At 41.5% G+C, this 22,953-nt stretch overlaps 1 non-coding gene across 1 annotated transcript; it reads right to left on the bottom strand.

The window, feature by feature from the left end:
• Nucleotides 1-505: 505 nt before the first annotated feature.
• On the bottom strand, nucleotides 506-645 carry MIR169g (microRNA MIR169g). Its single transcript, NR_161790.1, has one exon. It is a non-coding gene; the product is annotated as a microRNA MIR169g (primary transcript).
• Nucleotides 646-22,953: the final 22,308 nt, after the last annotated feature.

Raw genomic sequence — 22,953 nt, 5'->3', positions numbered from 1 at the left:
TATTTGAATGCACTAGAGCTAATAATTAGATGCTAAATTTAGTTGGAGTCATTCAAACAGTCTAGCTAGTAGTTCAACTATTAGCTACTTTTAGCAAATTAGCTAATAGTTAGGTAGTTATTTATTAGCTAGTTAATTCCACTAGCAATTTGTTGGCCAACTAACTATTAGCTCTAGTGTATTCAAACACCCCCCTAACGTTATTCCAAAATCACACATGCAGCACAACGGTACAAGATGATGAATGTCCAACCCATACATTTCAGAATTCAGAACAATCTGCAAGCACGCACAGGTAATAACAAAATAATTAAGAAAACGATATTAGCGTTGCATGCAGCATTACATATATATGAGCCAGCTGATGAATCAGCAATGAACGACAGCCATACTTACCTGGCAAACCCAACGAAGCACAGGCCAGAGCCACTGAGGCAGACGGTACGTACCATAAGGCGACTAGCTAGGCGAGAGTACGTGGCAGAGAAGAAGAGGCCTTCCATGACAGGCAAGAGCCACTCAGGCTAGCCAAGGAGACCGCCCACAAACCCAGCAGGACTGGCATAGTGGCATGCATGCAACAACCGGAACTAGCGAGACCATGTAGGCAAGTCATCCTTGGCTACCAGAGGCAGGCTAGCTCTGGCCCTCATGCAAGGCCGCCTCTTCTTCCTCCTCCTCCTCCATCCCTACCGGCGCCGGCGCGCGGCCATGCATTGATCTGCGGCTTCGACACCCTCGGCCCGGCCGGTATTTATAGCAGGAAAGGGAATACATAGGATGAACCGGACGATGCCGACTCAACGCACGTCGGTCTACCACATCCACAGCTTTCCCAGATACTGATTACCAATCGTTGAGAGAAAATAAAAATACCCAAAGCCTCCTGCTGCTGCATTTGCCGTTTATGAGAAAACAGAAAAGCTCCACACGTACGTGCAGTGACTGATTCGCGCAATCTCAGGGAAATCTCTCCATATTCTCTTTGGATAGTAGTATCGCTAGCTAGCTGGTGGGAGGAAGGACTCCCTGCCCTGCTCTGGGGTCGCTGACGATTCTTCTGCGAGGAGTCAGCGTCACGCGCCACTATTTAAAGTCGTTTTTTGTTCCCTCAATTTGAGTTTGACCTCATGCATATGCATTATATATACTGGTGATAATACCGTGGTTAGGTGTGGTAATATCATGGACTCAGATCTGCTTGCTGCTTTGAAGATTATTTAGGATGACCATCCAGATGTCGCATGCACTTCTCTCAGCTCGCACTAGTACAATTTGGCTCTATACAAGCGGTAGGATTTTTACATCACATGCGGTTCGGTTAGAAAACCGCCTGTGATGTCCCAGGCGGTTTAATACGCCTGTGATGTAATAGTATCACAAGCGGTTTTTGTTTAGGACCGCCTGTGATGCTCTATCCTTTTCACAAGCGGACCCTAAGACAAAACCGCCTGTGATTGTAAAATTATGAAAATACAATTTCAATATGAAAATAATTTTAATTTTTAACAGAAATATGCAAATACAATTTAAATGAATTAATATTTAATTTTTAACAATAATATGCAAATACAATTTAAATGAATTATAATAGCACACATAGATAACTAGAGAGATTTTAAATTAATTGGCAACCACAATTCATAGTCGATCATACATGATAACAAATACAATTTGATTCATACAATTTTTCATGAACTACCATTTTTCCGCATGTATGGCTTTAAGTTCTTATCAATTTTCTTTTCCACACGCTTGATTCTATCTGGACCGTTAAAGACGAACATCTCTTCATACTTATTGTATTCCTCATCTTGGTCTCCCACATTCTCAACTCCAACAATTTTTTGCTTTCCAGAAATAACTACATGCATCTTCTCATCTGCTGGATCGAGTACATAGAACACTTGTGCAACATATTCGGCGAGAACCCACGGGTCATCTTTATATCCTACTTTCTTTAAGTCTACCAGTGTGAGTCCGTAGTTATCCACTATCACCCCCACGGGATGTTGTACCCATTGGCACTTAAACAAGGGTATTTTCATGCTTGGGCCATAATCAAGTTCCCATATTTCCTCTATGAATCCAAAATATGTGGTCTTCTGTCCATGTAGGTCAAAAGCATCGATACGAACACCGCTATTTTGTGCAACACTTTTCATGTCTTTTGATTTAGTGTAGAATGTGTACCCATTGATGTCATATGCTTGCCATGATGTCACAAAACACGATGGCCCAGAAGACAAATTCTTCATTGTTTTCTCATCCGAAGAGTCTCCGAATGGGATGTTTTTGTCCATTAACCATTCGCTGAAACGATGTTTGTGCTCCCTCATGATCCAGTCCTCTGTGCGGTTCTGATTTTCTTTACGAAGCTCATTCAGGTGTTCCTCTATGTAAGGCTCGGCTATCGTGAGATGTTGTAGTACACTACCATGAGCACAATGTACTAGATTGTAATCCTCAACGCGAAAAGTTTTCTTGCCCATTCTCCCTCTCCCACATAGTTTACCCTCATGTTTAGGTACAGGCACACCTATCATTGTTCCGTCACTGATGTAATCTATACAGCTCTCAATCACTTCTTCTGTACTGTATCCCTCCATGATTGAACCCTCTGGGTGAGCGCGATTTCGCACATAACCTTTTAATACTCCCAGGTATCGCTCCAACTGAAACATATGATGTAAATATAGTGGCCCTAATATTTTTATCTGATCCACGAGATGTATGATTAGGTGTACTTGCATATCAAAAAATGATGGAGGAAAACACATTTCAAGCTTGCACATAGTCTCGATGATGTATGCCTTTAGATAGTCCAAGTCTTCTAAAGCTATTACTTTTTGTGAAACCGCATTGAAAAAGTAACACAAGCGTGTGATGACAACTTTGACATGCTCTGTTTTGAGGGCTCTTACCGCAATTGGGAGGAACACCGTCATCATCACATGGCAGTCATGAGAGTTGTAGCCAAATAGAGACAAGTCCTTCATCCTGACTAGTCTGCTGATATTGGATGAGAAACCTGTGGGCACTTTGACCCCACGCAAACATTTGCAAATCTTTGTTCTCTCCTCAACTGACAAGTTGTAGCTAGCTGGGGGGAGGTAAGGCTTCCCTTTGCCACTATCCACTGGATGAAGTTCCGGTCTGATTTGAAGATCTACTAGGTCATTGCGTGATTTAAGTCTGTCTTTTGTCTTACTCGGCATGCCCAACAAGGTTCCAATGATGCTGTCAAAAACATTTTTTGTTACATGCATCAAATCAATGCTGTGGCAAATTTCCATATCCTTCCAGTATGGGAGGTACTTGAAAAATATTGATTGCTTCTTGAAAGTTGTGTAAGTTGAAGGGTCAGTTCTCTTTCTCTTTTCTCCTTTGTTTTTTCCCTTTCCGAATACAACATGAATGTTCTTTACAATTTCAAAAACAAGTTTCCCACTATAAGGCTTTAGTGCACCTTCACTTTCCAGTTGATTGTTAAATTCCTCTTTCATCTTTCGGTACTTATGCTGCTTCATCAAGAACCGTCTGTGTCCCATGAACACCAACTTCTTGGATGATTTAAGGTACATGGAAGCAGTTCCATCGACGCACACTACACAACCATTCTTTCCTTTAGTCTTTTGCCCTGATAGTGTGGCGCCACCGGGAGAATCATGGATGGTAACAAATATAATTGCTCTTAAGTTGAAATACTCACGGCAATACTCATCCCATATTCTAACTCCTTCATTCCAGAGCTTTGTCATATCTTCCATAAGAGGTTCTAGGAACACATCAATATCAACACCAGCTGATTTCGGACCTTGAATAAGAATAGTCAACATAATATACTTTCTTTTGTGACACAGCCATGATGGAAGGTTGTACATCGTTAAAGTCACGGGCCAGGTGCTATGTACACTTCTTTTTTCACCAAATGGATTCATTCCGTCTGTACCCAAAGCGAATCTTACATTTCTGGTTTCTTTGGCAAACTCAGGATACATAAGATCGAAATTTTTCCATTGTGATGCATCAGCAGGGTGTCGAATCTGTTTGTTATTCTGCTTGCGATTTTCAGCATGCCAACGCATAAGCTCAGCCTCCCTAGGGTTTGAGAACAAACGTTTTAAGCGATCAATTACTGGAAGATACCACATCACCAAAGCTGGGTTCTTTGACTTCTTTTTCCCATCCATGTCATCAAAAGTGTCATCGTCACTTTCAGGTCCAATAGTGGATTTCTTGTTTTTATTTTTCTTCGGGAATTTTTTTACACAGTCTTGATTGTAGCTCTTCTTGTATCGACTGACATTGCAAACTGGGCATCTTGATGCGTTCTCAAAATCGCCACGATACAGAATACAATGGTTCGGACATGCATGAATTTTTTGCACACCAAGAGCTATGGGAGATATAAGCTTCTTCGCTTTATAAGTGCTTGTTGGTAGTTTGTTGGGTTTTGGTAGTAATTGAGACAGAAAATTCAAAAGATCTGTGAAGCTAGTATCAGACCATCCGGTGCTAGCCTTCAACTTCAGAAGTTCTAGAACTGTACGCAGTGTAGTAAACTCTTTGTCACAACCCTTTGATTCATCATATAAAGGTTCTTTTGAGGCACTTTCCAGTCCCTCCATTTTAGATAGCCCTTTCTGCGATCCCACAGAACTTAACATTTCTGGTTCCATATGGCGCAACATCTCTTCACAATCAAATTCTTCAAATTCTTTATTAGCATCCACATTATCCACTTCACCATCAACTTTAAGATCTAAAATTCCGACAACTCTCTCGTCATTACCAGGCACTTCACACGGATCCAACTCACCATGTTCTGACCATATCGTGTAATTGTTTTTAAACCCCCTTTTTAGCAGATGTGATTGGATTACTCCTATATCTCTCCAAGCTATCTTATTATCACAATCGATGCACGGACATAATATCTCCTTGCTCTTTCGCAAATTCGCGTGCTTGTTGGCCGCTTCAATAAAGCTTCTCAAATTTCGAATGTACGACGGATGTGGTCTTGGCACATTGTACATCCAACCTCGGTCCGCCATTACCTATCCCTATATTGATTAACGTCAATATCGAGATGTAACATGAAAAAATAAATGTTCATGAAAGTGAAACAAGATCATATCGAGATGTACCTAGTACATGAGACAAAATTTTTTAAAATATCCCTAATTAATTGAATTTAATCCCTAAATCATGAACGAATTAATGTGCATGAAAATGAAACAAGATTGCAGCAATATAGGTACCTTGAGGTGAGACAACTCTTCAAAAAAAATCTTTAAATTAGATCAACTACAAGTCTAAATCTTGGAATTCCTGAGTTTTTCTTCAATTCCGGTCTATATTACAAAATTGAGGCAAAAAATCGTATCAAAATGAGAAATAAAACAAACGGAGATCATATATATGCATAAACTCTTGAAATCAAGCCCGAAAATCAAAAACAAAACCTTCTCCCCGTAGATCAGAAAAATCCGCCGCCGCTACAGTAGTGTGCAGCCTAGCGGCGTCGGGCTCCGGAAGTTAGGGTTCCTGCGCTGGAACCGAGCCTTTTATACTACATACACATCACAGGCGGATTTTAAGAACAACCGCTTGTGATGTATAACATCACAAGCGGTTTTCTATTGCGACCGCCTGTGATGTTTACATATCACAGGCGGTCGCAATAGAAAACCGCTTGTGATGTTATACATCACAAGCGGTTGTTCTTAAAATCCGCCTGTGATGTGTTTACTATATAAAAGCGTCGGTACGGTGGCTTAGGGTTTAGTTTTCGCCCGGAGCTGATACTACGCCGCCAGGCTGCTGCGCCGCCGTTCCCGTCCCCGTCTCCGAGCCGTGAGCGCCCGCCACTCCGTCGCCGAGCCCGAGCCCAACCGCCACCGTCTCCGAGCTGGGCCCCGTCCCCGAGCGCCACCGTCTCCGAGGCCAAGCGTCGCCGTCCCCGTCCCCGAGCCCGAGCGCCGCCGAGCCCATCTCCGAGTGCGCCACCGTCCCCTTCCCCGTCCCTGAGCCCGAGCGCCGCCGAGCCCATCTCCGAGTGCGCCACCGTCCCCTTCCCCGTCCCCGAGCCCGAGCGCGCCGCCGTGCCCATCTCCGAGTGCGCCACCGTCCCCTTCCCCGTCCCCGAGCCCAAGCGCCACCGTCTCCGAGGCCAAGCGCCGCCGTCCCCGTCCTCGAGCCCGAGCGCCGCCGAGCCCGAGCGCCGAGTGCGCCGCCGTGCCCATCTCCGAGCCCTCGGTGCACTCCTTGATCATGCCTTAATTACTTGTTAAAAATTCATGCCTTGATTACTTGTTTTTGCTAGTCCTGCCTTAATTATTGTTAATCTTATATTGTTAATGTTGGTCATTATGCTTATATTGTTGGTGTTTTCACTTACATATTTTGTTAAGGTCACCATTTTTGCTTTAGTAGCTTGTATCCCTTGTGATTAAATGTTGGTAATTATGCTTATGAAGAATTTTGTCATGGATAGTTGATGCAACTACTAGGACCCCTTCTTGGTAGAAAATCTCCATAGTGATTGGGGAAACAAGTCTATTTTTAGTGTTTATGGCCACATACATCATGGAAGTACATAGCCATGGCAATGTTATTATCTCCCTATGTTATAAGACTTGTTCTTATCTCCCTTCTTAGTTTTTTGACTACCTATCTTTGCTTCCCAACCCTATGTTATAAGACTTGTTCTTATCTCCCATCTTTGACTTGTTCATAGCCATGACAATGTTATTTGGACCCCTCTTTTTGCCCTATAAGCCACATCCTTGTTTTCCCTCTGATCCCTGCCTTTGTTGCGATCTCAATGTTGATTGTGAGGCTTGGCCATTTTCAGTTTTAGAGATGGAAAAAGAGCCACTTGACATGGTTGAGAGCTCAGTTCGAGTCATCGAGACACATGTTGACATCATTCGCAGTCTAGTGACTGATGGGGTTGTGGATACTAGTGAACCGGAATCAGTGTACACACTTAAGACCACTTTGTTTCAAATTGGAGATGTATGCGACATGCTTGAGAAGTGTGCTCTGTCCATCAAAAAGTATGTTGACTCCAAGAGGGCTAAAATTATTCAAGATGAAGCCCTGCAATATGCTGAAGATGATGAAGCTGCAGATGATTTGGAGGAACTCCCAAGCCTAGATCTCCTTACTCAAGCCGACATATTGGAAAAATATTTTGGAATTGAGTATGATAGCGACCAGTCAAGGGGTTGTTGATGTTTAGTCCTAAACAACACGATATGAGTATCGTAGGTTTCACTCTTAGAGATAATGTATTTTGTATGAACCTCTTAGAGAGTGTCAAGTCAATGAACTATCTTCGAGTACTATTGGGAAGTGTATCTCTTTGATGTATTTTTTTTCTAGTGATATCGATGGTGCCGAGTAGCACCAAATTTGGACTTGTGTCCATATCTATAGATGCTAGTAGTTGAGCACTAGCTCCTACAATCTTAAGTGTGTAGACCCCAAGAAGAGATTAAGTCATGTAGTCTACCACCTCCCGTTATTTGTGGGCTTCACCGATGGCTGGAAACATTTGGTGATAGCAAACGACCTTCGGGTTGAAGACGTCTGCGAGCTTGTTAAGGGGCCAGACGATGGTGAGCCGGTGTACTATGTCCGGATGTGTGGTCACAAAATTTAAAGCTGCCCCGGCTGCATGTGTGTGCTTCTCTTCTCTTAGGTGGGGTGCTAAGTGATCTTAGTAGCCGACATAAGAGAAGAGAAGCGCACAGATGAAGCCGGGGCGGCTTTAAATTTTGTGACCACACATCCGGACAGAGTACACCGGCTCACCATCATCTGGCCCCTTAACAAGCTCGCAGACGTCCCCAGCCCGAAGGTCGTTTGATGTCACCAAATGTTTCCCGCCCTCGGTGAAGCCCACAAATAACGGGAGGTGGTAGTCCACAGGGCTTAATCTCTTCTTGGGGTCCTACAGGGCTTAATCTCTTCTTGGGGTCCTTCAGCATGGTTGTGATGTTATAATGCTGAAGGACCCCAAGAAGAGATTAAGCCCTGTAGTCTACCACCTCCCGTTATTTGTGGGCTTCACCGATGGCTGGAAACATTTGGTGATAGCAAATGACCTTCGGGCTGAAGACGTCTGCGAGCTTGTTAAGAGGCCAGACGATGTTGAGCCGGTGTACTATGTCCGGATGTGTGGTCACAAAATTAAAAGCTGCCCCGGCTGCATGTGTGTGCTTCTCTTCTCTTAGGTGGGGTGCTAAGTGATCTTAGTAGCCGACATAAGAGAAGAGAAGCGCACAGATGAAGCCGGGGCGGCTTTAAATTTTGTGACCACACATCCGGACAGAGTACACCGGCTCACCATCGTCTGGCCCCTTAACAAGCTCGCAGACGTCCCCAGCCCGAAGGTCGTTTGATGTCACCAAATGTTTCCCGCCCTCGGTGAAGCCCACAAATAACGAGAGGTGGTAGACTATAGGGCATAATCTCTTCTTGGGGTCCTTCAGCATTATAACATCACAGCCATGCCTTCTCTGTCTAACTGCATTGGAAAGTGCCTTTTCTCCAAGTTCCCTTATTGATGGAACCAGTATATCAGACTAACAGTATATCCCTTTATCGATGGAACCAGCTTGAATGGCAGACAACGAGCAGCCTAGTGTGGATGTGGTCTGCACCGGTGCGTCTAACAAAGTTGATGAAGACGCGACCAAACTTGAATGGCAGACAACGAGCAGCTCCAGTGAAGGGAGCGGGGAGGATAGTTCTAGTGACGACAATCCTTGTACTCCTATACCTCCAAGGAAGAAAAAAACATCAGATGAGCTTGATGCCGACTATATTCCCAACGATGAAGAGGTAAATAGAAATATGTCGACTATATTGTAAAATAATGTTCATATATGAAAGGCCATTAATTTTTTCACTATATAGATTTCAAATGAAGAGAAGAAAGAGGATGCATCTTCTACACGAAACACGGAGGATGCTCCGATGCCTGAATCATCTGTTTCACATAAGCGGAAACGAGGGCGACGAGGTCCAAATCAGATGAAAGAAGGTGCAGTTATGTATGTAACAAAACTAAATGCAGAGGGGTTTCCTGAAGAACCACTTGATGAGCCGAATTCAATACCAATGCAACAAAAAGCTAGTTCAATCATTCCACACCCCATGGTGCAGGAAGATATGACACCGACCTCCAAAAAAATCGTTGAAACAATCATATCGCCTCTTGCGAAGGAACTCGACGAGGGGGACGTAGACAAAATTGTTCCTCAGAATGTCGACATCAACATCAAAAAGGAACCAAAGGTTGGCACCAATGTTGAAGGGCCAACTATTTCAAAGAAGATTCATAAGCGAATCGCCACAGACGATGTCAAGAAACCGTCAGAATCAGTGGCACGCTACCTGCATAAATTGCAGAGAGTTATGACTAATCAATCAAAAGCAGTATCAGCATCTCATGGAGTAGGCACACGGCCGGCCCAAATAGACAATTTCGAAGTATGGGAAGAAGATGGAATGATTCATACTCGAGAATCATTACGTCTTAAAACCAATATCTCGGTATACAAGAAGGAGGATGTTCCTCCTAAATTTGTGAATGGGAGGCCGTTCTTAACGACGGTGCAACTTTCTAAGTTGTCGACTCCGGAGATTAGAATGCATGAGTGGTACATGGTGGCTAGCAACAAATACAAACTCGAGGAATTCACATTTGTTGTGCCAGAAGATGCATTTTGGAGCAATGATCATATAAATCCTGTGCGGCATTTATTCTTTGACGATCTCTGGTCGTTGTACCACCGACAAAGGATGGAAACGAACTACTTAACCCTCTTCTGCTTGTAAGTACCTCTAAACTTTCATATTTGTTAGTTTTGTACACGGACACATAAACGAGAGTCTAACGATTAACACTATTACACGTAGGATGCAATACATGGATGATAAGAAGAAACAACTTAAGACAGGGTTTCTTGACCCGTTGATGATATCCCAAGCTCGCTACAAAGTAGTTGCTCGGAGGCAAGGAGAAGAATACAAAGACTTGGACGATGCTGAATTTGAGAAAGCCGTCAAACAGAATCAGAGAAAGAAAATGAAGGTAATGGCGGCATACATTGGACGAGCCATGTATAATCATGTACAACATGGCAAGGACTTAATAATAGCTCCGCACCACTTTAAGTAAGTTATCGACATGGTTTAATTTTGAACTATAAATTATGGCAATCGTGATATTAACATGTGTTTTCGTCTATGTCTATATAGTGACCACTACATTTGTATCATGATCTGGCCAAAGGATGGTAAAGTCGTGGTCTTCGACTCACTGAGAATGGAAAAGGCTACGTATAATGACTTCTTGAAGATTTTAGAGAAGTATGATTATTATTGCACACTTGTACTTATTACAACTTAACAAATGTATTCTTAATCTCACAATGCTATTCTTATATGCAGTGCATACCGTTTTTATTGGAAAGATCTTGGCGGCGAACATCCAGAGGACAAGCCTAATTTGTCAATATCACTATTTCCATATGGTGACAAACAACCTCCGGGTACTGTCCTGTGCGGTTATTATGTATGCGAATGGTGTCGTGTCACCTTCCATTACATGGTCAATCGTGAGGATGTAAGTTCGCTATCATTGTCTATATTGCAATTTTTATGTTATATTGTTGCTCATCACATTACTCTTAGCACCGATTGATTTTTGCTTTCATTGCAGGTTCCTAAATCTAAGATCAATGCTGAATGGTTAGAAAGAGATATGGTTTCCACCGACGTGGCTAAGGTTGTAAGAGACTTGCTTTACTTTATGCGCCGTGAAGTTCTTCATCAACAAGGGCTATTCTACAATGTAAATGGAAATTTGCAAAAATTCCCAGAACTAAGTTTGTACACAATATCACACAGTGTTTAGGTCTTTAGTTAGGAACTTTAGATGTTTAGTTGTCTATGGAACTTTGAGATGTTGAGTTGTTATGCAACTTGATGTGTATAAATCTGTGTATGATGGAACTTGATATATATGTGGATATGAATCTGTGTATGTATATGGGGATGTTTGAATCTTTGTATGATGAATCTGTTTATGGAACCTGCTATATATGTGTTTGAATCTGTGTTTGAATCACAGGCTGTTATTAATTCTGTTTCTGTATATGAATGTGGAAAATATATATGAATCTGCTTCTATATATGGATCTGGGAAATACAGACGGCTTATAATTAAAACCGCCTGTGATGTGTGTCTATCACAGGCAGTTCTTTTAAACCGGACCGCCTGTGATGTGTGACTATCACAGGCGGTTCTTTTAAACAGGACCGCCTGTGATGTGTGTCTATCACAGGCGGTTTTTGATTGACCGTCTGTGATGTTGTTTTACATCACAGGCGGTGCACCACAAGCGGTTCCTGGAACCGCCTGTGTAGAGGCTAACCGGACCGCCTGTATAGAGGATACCTGTAGTAGTGTCGTCTAAATTCTTCCCCCTCCTTTATTAATTTTATAAGAGCATCTTGGCCTTATCAGCCTAGCAAGGGTTAGTTGACTTTCTTTTTATATATAATAAGTAACTCTCTGCTAACGATTTTGGCAACTTTACTATGTGTAAATCAAGAACGGAAAAAATGTCCTGCTCCTGCAATAGGAAAGGAGACAGAAACCCACGCCGTTGGAGGGGGGGAATCTCTCCAGACTTTTTGATAATGGAATGGTTAGTTGAATGGTTTCTCTTTCATGTGCACAGAAATGTGCATGGTGGACCACCGCCCTTGTCTCATGGAATTTGTGGAAGTGCTTAATTTTTATAATCCACTACGAGACAACGACTTTGGAACTATGTAAGTCAAAAGGGAAATATAAGTATAAACTAATTAAAATAGTTGTGAGTAGTTTTGCTTCCTGGCATATATGGTATGCATGTAGATCATCTCTACCTTCTGGTTGAGAGTTTTGCTGGCATGTAGATCATCATCTACCCCCCCCCCCCCCCCCCCATGAATAATTTTGAAAAACTAAGCCAAAACATAATCTTAAGATGATGAAGTTGTTTTATTTTCTAGATTATTTAAATGCCAATTTTATTTGCATAATGTTTGCACTACTGTGATATGCAGTCTAGTTTGGATAAGTGGCTCACATGTACGTTGATGTGAGGCTGTGAGGGATTGGTCACATCTTACTACTTACTTGTTGATGGTGGTGAGATTAGAGCAACATATAGGACTCATAGAGTCCAAAACACCACTCTGCAGGGTCGTTAACCCTTTTAAGTGAAAACAAAGACGAAAAATTTTGTAGATAAAATTTCTATAAATCGAGCGAGCCATATACTCTTGCCAAAGCGCTAACACTTCCATATGCCAAATACCATTCTAACCGAGTAGAAATTCACCCCCAACTTGTATGTGAAATTCTAATTAGTAAGTCTTAAAACAACGTATTTTAGTGGCTTTTCAGGAGTACCTATTTCTGTTTTGGGCATGATAGCAAGCTAAAAACATATTTTCTAGGCCGTTGCACCAAAAGGTAGCGGTGGTAATAAGCTCTCGGTTTTACGCTATAAAATTTAAGAATAAGGTACGGTGTGAAGTAATTCAAGTATAATTTCATTTGTCCAAACAACCCAGCTGCAGAACGGATAGTGATAAAATGTTTTCTGTCCTTTTATCTCACAAATGAAATCGAGCTTGGTATCTGGAAATGCATGCACATGAGTCCTTATAATTGTTTGTCCTATGGAGAGCATGGCAAGTGGCTTTGTAGCAAGGTTCAGACGTTCAGTGTTGTTGCAACTGTTAGATCATTGTTCACTGGTTATTCATTCATATGTCCGGATCCAGTGGGATGGATGATAATTGAGATGCATGGTGCCTCAAGTTGGTCCTCCCTACACTTTATAGCACTGGGCTGGGACCAAATTACAAAGTTTTCTGTGGACATGCAGGCTCGATTTGGTTGCGAAACACATCCTTTTACGCATAACATAACATTCGATAGGGAAACCCATCATCCTTTTAACAACATGCGAAACACATTGTGCGAGCACTACATTATAATTTACTGGATAGGAAACCAAGAATGGTTTCATCGTGGACCGGAGGACTCCATTCTACAGGGCGTGCCCGATTTGGCAGCAAAGAAGACCAAATTAACTTCTCTTTAGATCTATCATCTATCCAATACAACAGGTTATTCTTATGACATGAAATCAGAAGATCATGATTAACTGCTCTTTAGATCAAACACTAGTTACCAATTGAACATTTCTTGCGCCAATCCATGTTCTACCCAAACTCTACTGGAATACACCGATGTTAAATCATATGATTAAGGGGGTGTTTGAATGCACTAGACATAATAGTTAGTTGGCTAAAAAATTACCTGTGGAATTAGCTAGCTAACAAATAGCTAGCTAACTATTAACTAGTTTACTAAAAATAACTAATTAATAGTTGAAATATCTATTAACTAGTTTACTAAAAATAACTAATTAATAGTTGAAATATTAGCTAGAGTGTTTGGAAGTCTCTAACTAATTTTAACCACTAACTATTAGCTCTAGTGCATTTAAACACACTCTAAACTTATAGCTAGTCCCTAACACAAATATATGTTTAAACACTGTAGTATTATGGGTATAGCTAACACACCACAGTCCAAAAAAATTAGCTCAGAGAACCACTAAATCAACAGCGTCCATTTCTCCAAACTATCTCTTGTTGACTAATACACTATATCCAATAATAAGAGATAGTTTGGACAATCAAAGAGATAATAACGCTAACCTTATTTACATTTTTTTCCTTTCACAGTGAAGAAGAGATATTTTTATAGAGGGAATCATAGAATACACAATCAACTACATACAAAATTTCCTAAGAGTATCAACACGTTCAGTTGAGCAACTATGCTCACAAGGATTCTGCAAAGATGAGAGAAGATATTCAGGTATACAGAAATCAATTATTATATTTCGATCTACAGTCAAGCTTGAGTATGCGTGTATGTTAACAGCAGACTTTCATATGCTATTTATTATTCAAAAGAATTTAAGGATCATCAAAAGCATATAATCAGTAAAAGCTTCGTGTCTATTGTCTAACATTCTATGTTCTGTACATTGCTCAGAAAAATTATCAGCTTTTGTCAACATAAGAACATTCACTACCGAAATTTGGTTCTTTGCCGAGTGTCATATTCTTTGCCGAGTGTTTTATTTCGGGCACTCGGCAAAGAGCTCTTTGCCGAGTGCCACACAAAAAACCCTCGGTAAAAGAAAACACTCGGCGAAGAAGCTCTTTGCCGAGTGTTTTATTTTTGACACTCGGCAAAGAGTTGTCTTTTTTTGACACTCGACAAAGGGCTCTTTGCCGAGTGTCACAAATACAACACTCGGCAAAGAGCTCTTTGCCGAGTGTTTTTTCTCCAACACTAGGCAAAGACAATTTAAAAATCACATTTTAAAGTAGTAAATTAATTCAAATAATTTGTGCATATTGTTAGAACCATCATCTGAGATAAATAAATTATCAAACAACCAAAATAAACTTTATAGATCTTGAGAAGTTATAAAAGTTTATAGTTGACAACTTTTTCATTTGAAGTCATATTGTCAACGAAAACTACGTCTGAATTTAAAAAATTTAAAATTTGAATTTTGAAAACGACTTCGAAAGGAAAAACCACCAACATGAAAGTTGTAGGTATTGAAGAGTTATGAAACTTTGTAGTTGACAATGTTTTAGTTTGAAATCATCTTGTTATGCAAAACTATGTTTGAATTTTGAAATTTGAATTTTTCAAACTGTCTCGGATGGAAAAACCACCAAAATAAAAGTTGTAGGTCTTGAAATGTAATGAAACTTTATAGTTGACAATTTTTTGATTTGAAATCATCTTATCATTGAAAATTTCGTGTGAAGTTTTTAAATTTAAAATTCAAATTTTATAAACGATCTCGGATGTAGAAACTATTAAAATAAAACTTTTAGATCTCAAAAAGTTATGCAACTTTATAGTTTGTCACATTTTCAAATGAACTCATTTAGTGCCTTAAATAATCAAATTACTCTCGATTTGTTATAGTACATGGGGAATGGAAACGTAATATAAACATAATTGGTGTAGTAGTGTAGTGGTATAGGAGGGTATGCGCGAGAGAGAGGTTGTGAGTTCGAATCTCACCATTTATAAAACATATAAGTTTGATTCAAAATTCAAAATAATAGTGAAAAATGATAGGACAACAGGTAAGGTAATAGGGTAGGGTTGGAGAGTTGTTCCTAGAATTTAAAAAATGTTTTGCTGTTTTTTTTTAATTTTTTCGATTCTTAATTTGCCGAGTGTTTTTCTTTGCCGAGTGCATTTTGACACTCGGCAAAGTCTTTACCGAGTGTCCGAAAAAAAAACACTCGACAAAGAACCCTTTGCCGATGAAATCTTTGCCGAGTGTTACACTCGGCAAAGCCTTTGCCGAGTGTAAAATAGCCTTTGCCGAGTGTCTTAGACACTCGGCAAAGAACGCGATTCCGATAGTGATTATACTCTTTCTGTCCCTAATTAGTATTCGCTTTAGCTTTTAGTTTTTATGCATATATTCAAATAGATAACAACGAATCTAGACACATACGGAACACATACATCACTTACTGTATGAGTTCATTAAAAAGCTAAAATGCATTTTAGTTGGGACGGAGAGAGTATTATGGAACCGTACACATGAAAATCAGTTACAGCAGCAATAACTTACCCTTTATCCTTGTCAACAGTTATTTCCGTTGTTGATCTGCGGGAAACATCTGCCAGTGATATAGGTGTTACCGGGGGTGAGAAAACAAACTTCGCTGCTCTCCAACAAGTTGTTCCCAGTAATAATAAGAGTCCGTTGACTTATTTGAAAGTATGGAATAACTGCGAGAGTCATGGCAGCAGGCGGTCGTGGAAGTGATGCAGTGGTGCTGTATGCGATGGGGGTGAGACACGACTGTCTTAGACACTCGGCAAAGAACGCGATTCCGATAGTGATTATACTCTTTCTGTCCCTAATTAGTATTCGCTTTAGCTTTTAGTTTTTATGCATATATTCAAATAGATAACAACGAATCTAGACATATACGGAACACATACATCACTTACTGTATGAGTTCATTAAAAAGCTAAAATGCATTTTAGTTGGGACGGAGAGAGTATTATGGAACCGTACACATGAAAATCAGTTACAGCAGCAATAACTTACCCTTTATCCTTGTCAACAGTTATTTCCGTTGTTGATCTGCGGGAAACATCTGCCAGTGATATAGGTGTTACCGGGGGTGAGAAAACAAACTTCGCTGCTCTCCAACAAGTTGTTCCCAGTAATAATAAGAGTCCGTTGACTTATTTGAAAGTATGGAATAACTGCGAGAGTCATGGCAGCAGGCGGTCGTGGAAGTGATGCAGTGGTGCTGTATGCGATGGGGGTGAGACACGACTGTCTTAGACACTCGGCAAAGAACGCGATTCCGATAGTGATTATACTCTTTCTGTCCCTAATTAGTATTCGCTTTAGCTTTTAGTTTTTATGCATATATTCAAATAGATAACAACGAATCTAGACACATACGGAACACATACATCACTTACTGTATGAGTTCATTAAAAAGCTAAAATGCATTTTAGTTGGGACGGAGAGAGTATTATGGAACCGTACACATGAAAATCAGTTACAGCAGCAATAACTTACCCTTTATCCTTGTCAACAGTTATTTCCGTTGTTGATCTGCGGGAAACATCTGCCAGTGATATAGGTGTTACCGGGGGTGAGAAAACAAACTTCGCTGCTCTCCAACAAGTTGTTCCCAGTAATAATAAGAGTCCGTTGACTTATTTGAAAGTATGGAATAACTGCGAGAGTCATGGCAGCAGGCAGTCGTGGAAGTGATGCAGTGGTGCTGTATGCGATGGGGGTGAGACACGACACCAGTAGATACATTAGACATCCGCGCGACCGCCTTGAAACCAGAGGGCCATACTTTTGCTGGAGGCCGGGCAGCTCATGCAGCTAACTGAGTATACGTTTAGTTGGAGAATCAACTAAAATGAAACAGCTTTATTCTAGTTTTTTTAGAACGAAGCCATTCTATTTATGTCTTTTTTTGGAAAGCGCGGTGAGAGCTGCGTTTCATTGATCAAAGAGAGAAAGAAAGTCCTCATATAACTCCAAAGCTCTCATACGGGGCTAAGTATAAGAGATGGGAACACTTTACACACACCTCTAGGACAATAGAAAAAAAAGACAACACACATGATTCAACCCTAACCAAGAACTAATTAGTTTCAAATGCCTAAGGCTTGGAGATTTTGGCTCCAGCCAGGCACCGTAGGTTGTGCTCATCCCTAAAATTAGACAAAATCAGACTAATAGAGGGAGATTCAGCCATAAAAATACAATTATTTCTATGCTTCCATATACTCCAGGCTCCTAAGATGATTAGGGAGTTCAATCCTTTACTTTTCTCCTTACTGATTTTTTTGAAATCTTTCTCCACCATTTAGCAAAATTATTATCTTGTTGTCTGAGGGCCAAGGTTGGGAGGTTGAGAGTACAGAACAGAGAAAACCAAACATGTCTGGCAACCATACAATAAGTTAACAGATGTTGGGTGATCTCATCCTCTTGCTCACAGAGGGGACATCTGTCTGGATGAGGTAGACCTCTTCTAGCACGCCGATCAGAAGTCCAACATCTATTTCTAACAGCCAGCCACATAAACATCTTGCATTTGTTTGGCGCCCATGTTTTCCAGATTCTTTTCCATAGTTCAAAGATAGTAATGCCCTGTAAGCTGATTTTAAGGAGTAAGTCCCATCTGATTCCAGCTTCCATATGTGTCTATCTTCCTGATCAGTTAAAGTCACATCCTGAATATGATCCCAAAGTCTGAAAAATTCTGCAAAATGCTACCAGGAAAGCCAGTCACTCATTTTTTTGTTTGGTTAAAGAGTAGAATAGAGCAAAGTCGCTCCGTTCTTTGTTTGGTTGGAATCATATGAGTGTAGAGGGGATGAGAGGTAAGAGAGCGCTCGTGTCCGGGGAGCGCTCGTATCTCGTCATTTTAATGGAGCGGGAGCATTTCAACTATTTATGGTAAATTTCCATAATAAAGATTTCAAAAGCCGTTTCGCTCTTCTTTTATTGGAAACCATACATCTAGAAAATAGTTTTTAGGAATGAAGCCGTTCTATTTTTTTCTCTATTTCTTAACCAAACACACCCTTCTGAGAGTCGTTGAAGTGACCCTGGGTGTAACTTCTCGTCTTCTCGAAGCACATATGACTGCCAACCTGGGTCATGATGGCGCTTCCATGACGGTTTGCGATCAGTTGTAGAAAACAGGGGGTTGTTCAATCCTACTTTGCTTGAAACTGGGCTAGAAAAAGCTGCCCCTCTTCATTTTCTTCAAGTCTGTAGTGGAGTAGAAACAAACTAGTGGTGTTGATATCCCTTCATTACCTGACGACGTCATCTTATTAGGTCCACTATGCATGGAATTCGGCATATAAAATCTTTACCCAGTGGAGAGGAATGCCACAAATTTACTGCCATGTAGTAAGATTTACTTTCAGGTTGACCTGAATGAGGCGGTGTGTTGGCAACTACTGAAGCAGGGTTCTTATCATCAGCTGGCGTCGAGAGTTTGTAGGAGTGAACAGTTTTGTTTAACAAGTTCATTTTTCGAAATCTCATAGGTGGATCAGGCACGTTCTCAGCAAAAAAAAAAAAAAAGCGGTGCTGATTGGGTACCGGCCTATCTCAGGCTTCATAAGAGGAACCGCTAAAGCCGCCTTTATTTCTTCAGCATTTTCCTGTCCAAACATGTGTCGGTTAAAAGAATTTTAGGACTCAAAATGTCGTCCCATTGGGACATAAATGACAGAAACATGTCACTTTAGGATTCAAAATTTGGCCTACAACATTTCATTGTAGCTTATGGACAGCTAGTACGGTCCATCTGCACTGATTATATCCCTCTTTCATGCGTGTAAGGGTAGGTTTAGTTTAGCAATATGATGTAAGTTGTCTGCTGTGGAAAAACTGCTACCAGAAAAAAACTGAAAGTTGTTTGGTTCAAACTGCTGTGAGTTGTCCACAATAAACAAATTGTATATTGTTTATATGCACTCGTTGAACTATGTCCCTTAATCAACATATCTAATTTTAAAACTGATTTCACATTTGTGTTCCTAATAATTTTTACAAATAAATAAAATTTTTAATTTTATTTGTAATAAATTTTTTAGTAAACTTTTTTATTTTATTTATTATAACAATTAATTATTTTAATCCCATTTTAGTTTTAATTTATTGTGTCTATTTATTAATATAATGAACTTCGATAAGCACCAAAAGCAATGTTCAAGCTGCTTTCAAATTTATACCGCAGGAAATCTTTTTTCAAAGTAGCTATCAAAAAGTTAAATCCCTTTGGTTAGCAGAAGCAGATTTTAAAAGTAGAACCAAACACATCCTAAATTTTCCTATTCCATTAATTAGCTCTGCATCCATGAAGTTAACTTTGGAAGGTTGCATCCTTTCCCGTTAATTAGTGTGTCAAATAATGTGGAATCACTACAATATTACGGGCACCTAGGTTAATTATTTGAGCACTAATATATCTTTTCTTGAACAAGTATGAGAATTGTGTATCATTTTATTAATAAGAGAAGAAAAAAGTGGTAAAAAAACACCCACACCCATACTGAGACAGCAAGAGTGCGCACAAGATATAAAGACCTGAGAGACACAGCCAAATCAGATAAAAAACAACAACACAAGCCATTAAGAATATCACTTTGAGCTGTCAACAAGGCTAGCCCCTTGGCGTCAGCACAACTCAAGCACCAAAGCTGTGGAGTGTGGAGCCCCCATCAACAACGAGCTGGGGTGCTTGTGTGGTCGATGAGCGAGTTAGCCTTCGTGCTCCACCGAGGGCTCCTCGTATCATTGGACAATATTTATTTCCGACGACTTAGGATCTATGTCTGACGGCAAGAGTCCATTGGTTTTATAAGATCAAAAATAAGAGTATGTCCAATGAACACCATCATACACAGGCTATATCTGACGACCGTCAGCGATCGTCGACATTTAAACCACTAGAATAATCCTGGAGTGTTACATAATAAAATATACTTTCTCATGTTACATAAACCATTAGTACAATATTTATACTAAATAACATTATTTCGAGTGATAAATAATATGAAATGACCTTATTTCTAATGGCTTAATAATTACCCTCGAAAATCAATAATTTAGGTTATTTAAGTAGGGATGTAATCGGATCGAATACAGACGGATATTACTGAAATCATATTTGTTTTTATATTTTTATTCGGATTCAAATTCGAATACAGATAGCTTCGGATACGAATAAGAATGTTCTCGGATACAAATACGGATAGCTGTGTGTTGAATACGAAACTAGTTAGACACGGATATTGTCATTAACGAATTTTTCTAATACCGTGTAAGACATCATTTCACACATATCATGGTTGTAATTATTTATCTCCACTCCTTAAGTCCAAACATTTTTAGCATTATATATGTACACATGTCGCGGTTTTGTAAAAATTCATGAATAACTATAATCAAACAATTTCCGAACCATATTACATTCCTATTTAAGGACCCCTAAATGAATTAAAATGACATAAATATATCGTATAATCACATCCCAGGAAATAACACACTAAACAAATTTTAACATATAGACTAATTACTTGTACACAAAATAGCCTAGTCGCGCAGGGACAACGGTGTCGGCGTCGTGCAGGGCCGAGTCACGCAGTGTCCACGGGCAAAGGGCGCTGCGGGCGACGACATGCGCGCAGCACGCTGTCGAGGTGGCGTACGGGGGCCAGGCGTCGTGGCCTCGTGAGTGGTCGAGGGGCGGAGGCCGATGAGCTCCGGCAAAGAGCGGCGTCGACGAGGCATGCGTGGCGTTGGACGTCGTTTCATATATACGAGGACTTCCGACGGCGTAAGCCGGTAGGTGTCAGATATAAATCTAAAGTTCGATGGGTCTTCTCTTATGTACGTCGTCAGATTTTTTGCCATTTTATGTTTTGACTCTAAAGACGTTGCATGAGCAAGGTAAGGTGTTTGGTTATAAGGTTAAGGATATGTTCTCTGATCATAAAAAAATTGCATGTGAGTTAGCAATTCCCATTTTATTAGGGATTGTGAACTGAAAAAAATAAAGCCAGACTTTTGTTTGCATCTATGTTACTTGTTCTGCGGATACTATGTTCATGTTAGCATTCAATCAGTACAGAAACCATGAATACTTTGGCGCATAGAATACACTTCCAAAAGGAAAACACATAATCATTATCATCCGTATATATGTTTCGATATGCAGGCAGATTACAATCTAGTCGATATTGGCAGCATCACACCACGCCGAGTAGCTCGTAGCCCGGCGCCGGCCGTGATCGGCGACACAACGACAAGAGCCCGCGAAGCCTCCTCCAACTCCCGTGGCCAATAGAGTCGCGGTACGCCGTCACCTCCTTCTCCAGCCACTCCCGAGTTCCGGCGTCCGCGGCGAAGGCGTCGAGGGCGCTCAAGAGCACGGCGTTGGCGCGATCGGGGCACCCCAGCCGCAGCTCCGCCTTGGCGTACTTAGCGTGCACAGCCGGGTCGCGGGGACACGTCGCCACGGCGCGCTCCGCGACGCACCGCACCCTGGCGGCGGTCCCGTGGCGGAGTTCGAAGTCAATGTAGTGGCACCAGAAGCCGCCCTCGTCCTGGCTCGGCCGCCTGTTCTCCTCGTCGTCCCCGTTCTTGAAGGCGCTGCGAAGGTACCAGATGTGCCACCCTTCGAAGAGCTCCCGGACGCCGCTGGCGTCGGTGCCGGCCTCCAGCTCCATGCCGATCCAGGCGCGGTAGATGGCGGGGTGGTGCACGTTGCTGCAGACGAGCGCGTCGCCAAGGAGCGTGCGCGCCTCCTCTAGGCCGCCGTCGCGGTCGCTGCGGAACGTCTCGAGCGCCAGCTTGCACCGCCCCACGGCGAGGCTGCGGCCGGGGGTGGTGGCGTCCAGCAGCGCGCGGGCGCGCCGCCGCCGCTCGGCCGCGTCGTCCACCCGTTCGGTCCCTGCCACAGCCGCCATCTCGGCGAGATGGATACAGCTGGATCGCCGCGCGGAACGGAAGCGGAAGGAGTTGCGGATGGGTGCTCACCAGCGTGCGTGTATGCGGGGGCGATCGGTTTATATATACCAAGTGCTGACTGCAGTCATTGATTCTGTTGCGGAATCGATCGAGGTCCGATGATGCGTGAGCGCAGCGCTTACGTTATCCCTGTGCGTCAGCACAGTTCCGCGCAACGCAACTCGCGCCGGCCTATGCCCTATGGCACCAGAAGGTGATCACTTATCCATAAATAATATGACCTCTATTTTATTTTTAAATAAAACACGAAAAATAAAAAAGGACTATAAGGTAAAGATTGACACGTTAAAATGTAACGCATAAAAATTGTGTACACAGGGAGTCTACCAAGCCATCGGCTAAAATCGGTTAGGTCCGGTCTAACTACCTTCAGCAGCTTATATATCTCTATACTCATATTCAAAATCTACTCTACGAATATATAATGTAAAAATAGTGTCTTAAGTTAGGGATGAAAACAGAACGGATACAACCGGATACAAGGTCATCCCGTATCGTCCTACCCTAATGTATTTCTCTCGAATACGGGACCGGATATGGGTAGTTAAGATTCGGGACGGATAAAGGACGAGATCGGATAATAATCCAGACGGGTAAGAAACGGATAACGGATACTACTCGGGTAGGTACAGGATAATTATCGAGTAGTTCGTCCGATGATATTAATTGTCGAACCATCGAACAAACACATAAGTTAAGCAATACATAATCATGT

The sequence above is a fragment of the Zea mays genome, chromosome 2 (assembly GCF_902167145.1).
Source record: "Zea mays cultivar B73 chromosome 2, Zm-B73-REFERENCE-NAM-5.0, whole genome shotgun sequence".
NCBI classification, from domain to species: Eukaryota; Viridiplantae; Streptophyta; class Magnoliopsida; order Poales; family Poaceae; genus Zea; species Zea mays.
The sequence above is the reverse complement of the archived record's forward strand: the minus strand, read 5'-3'. Positions and strand labels throughout refer to the sequence as shown.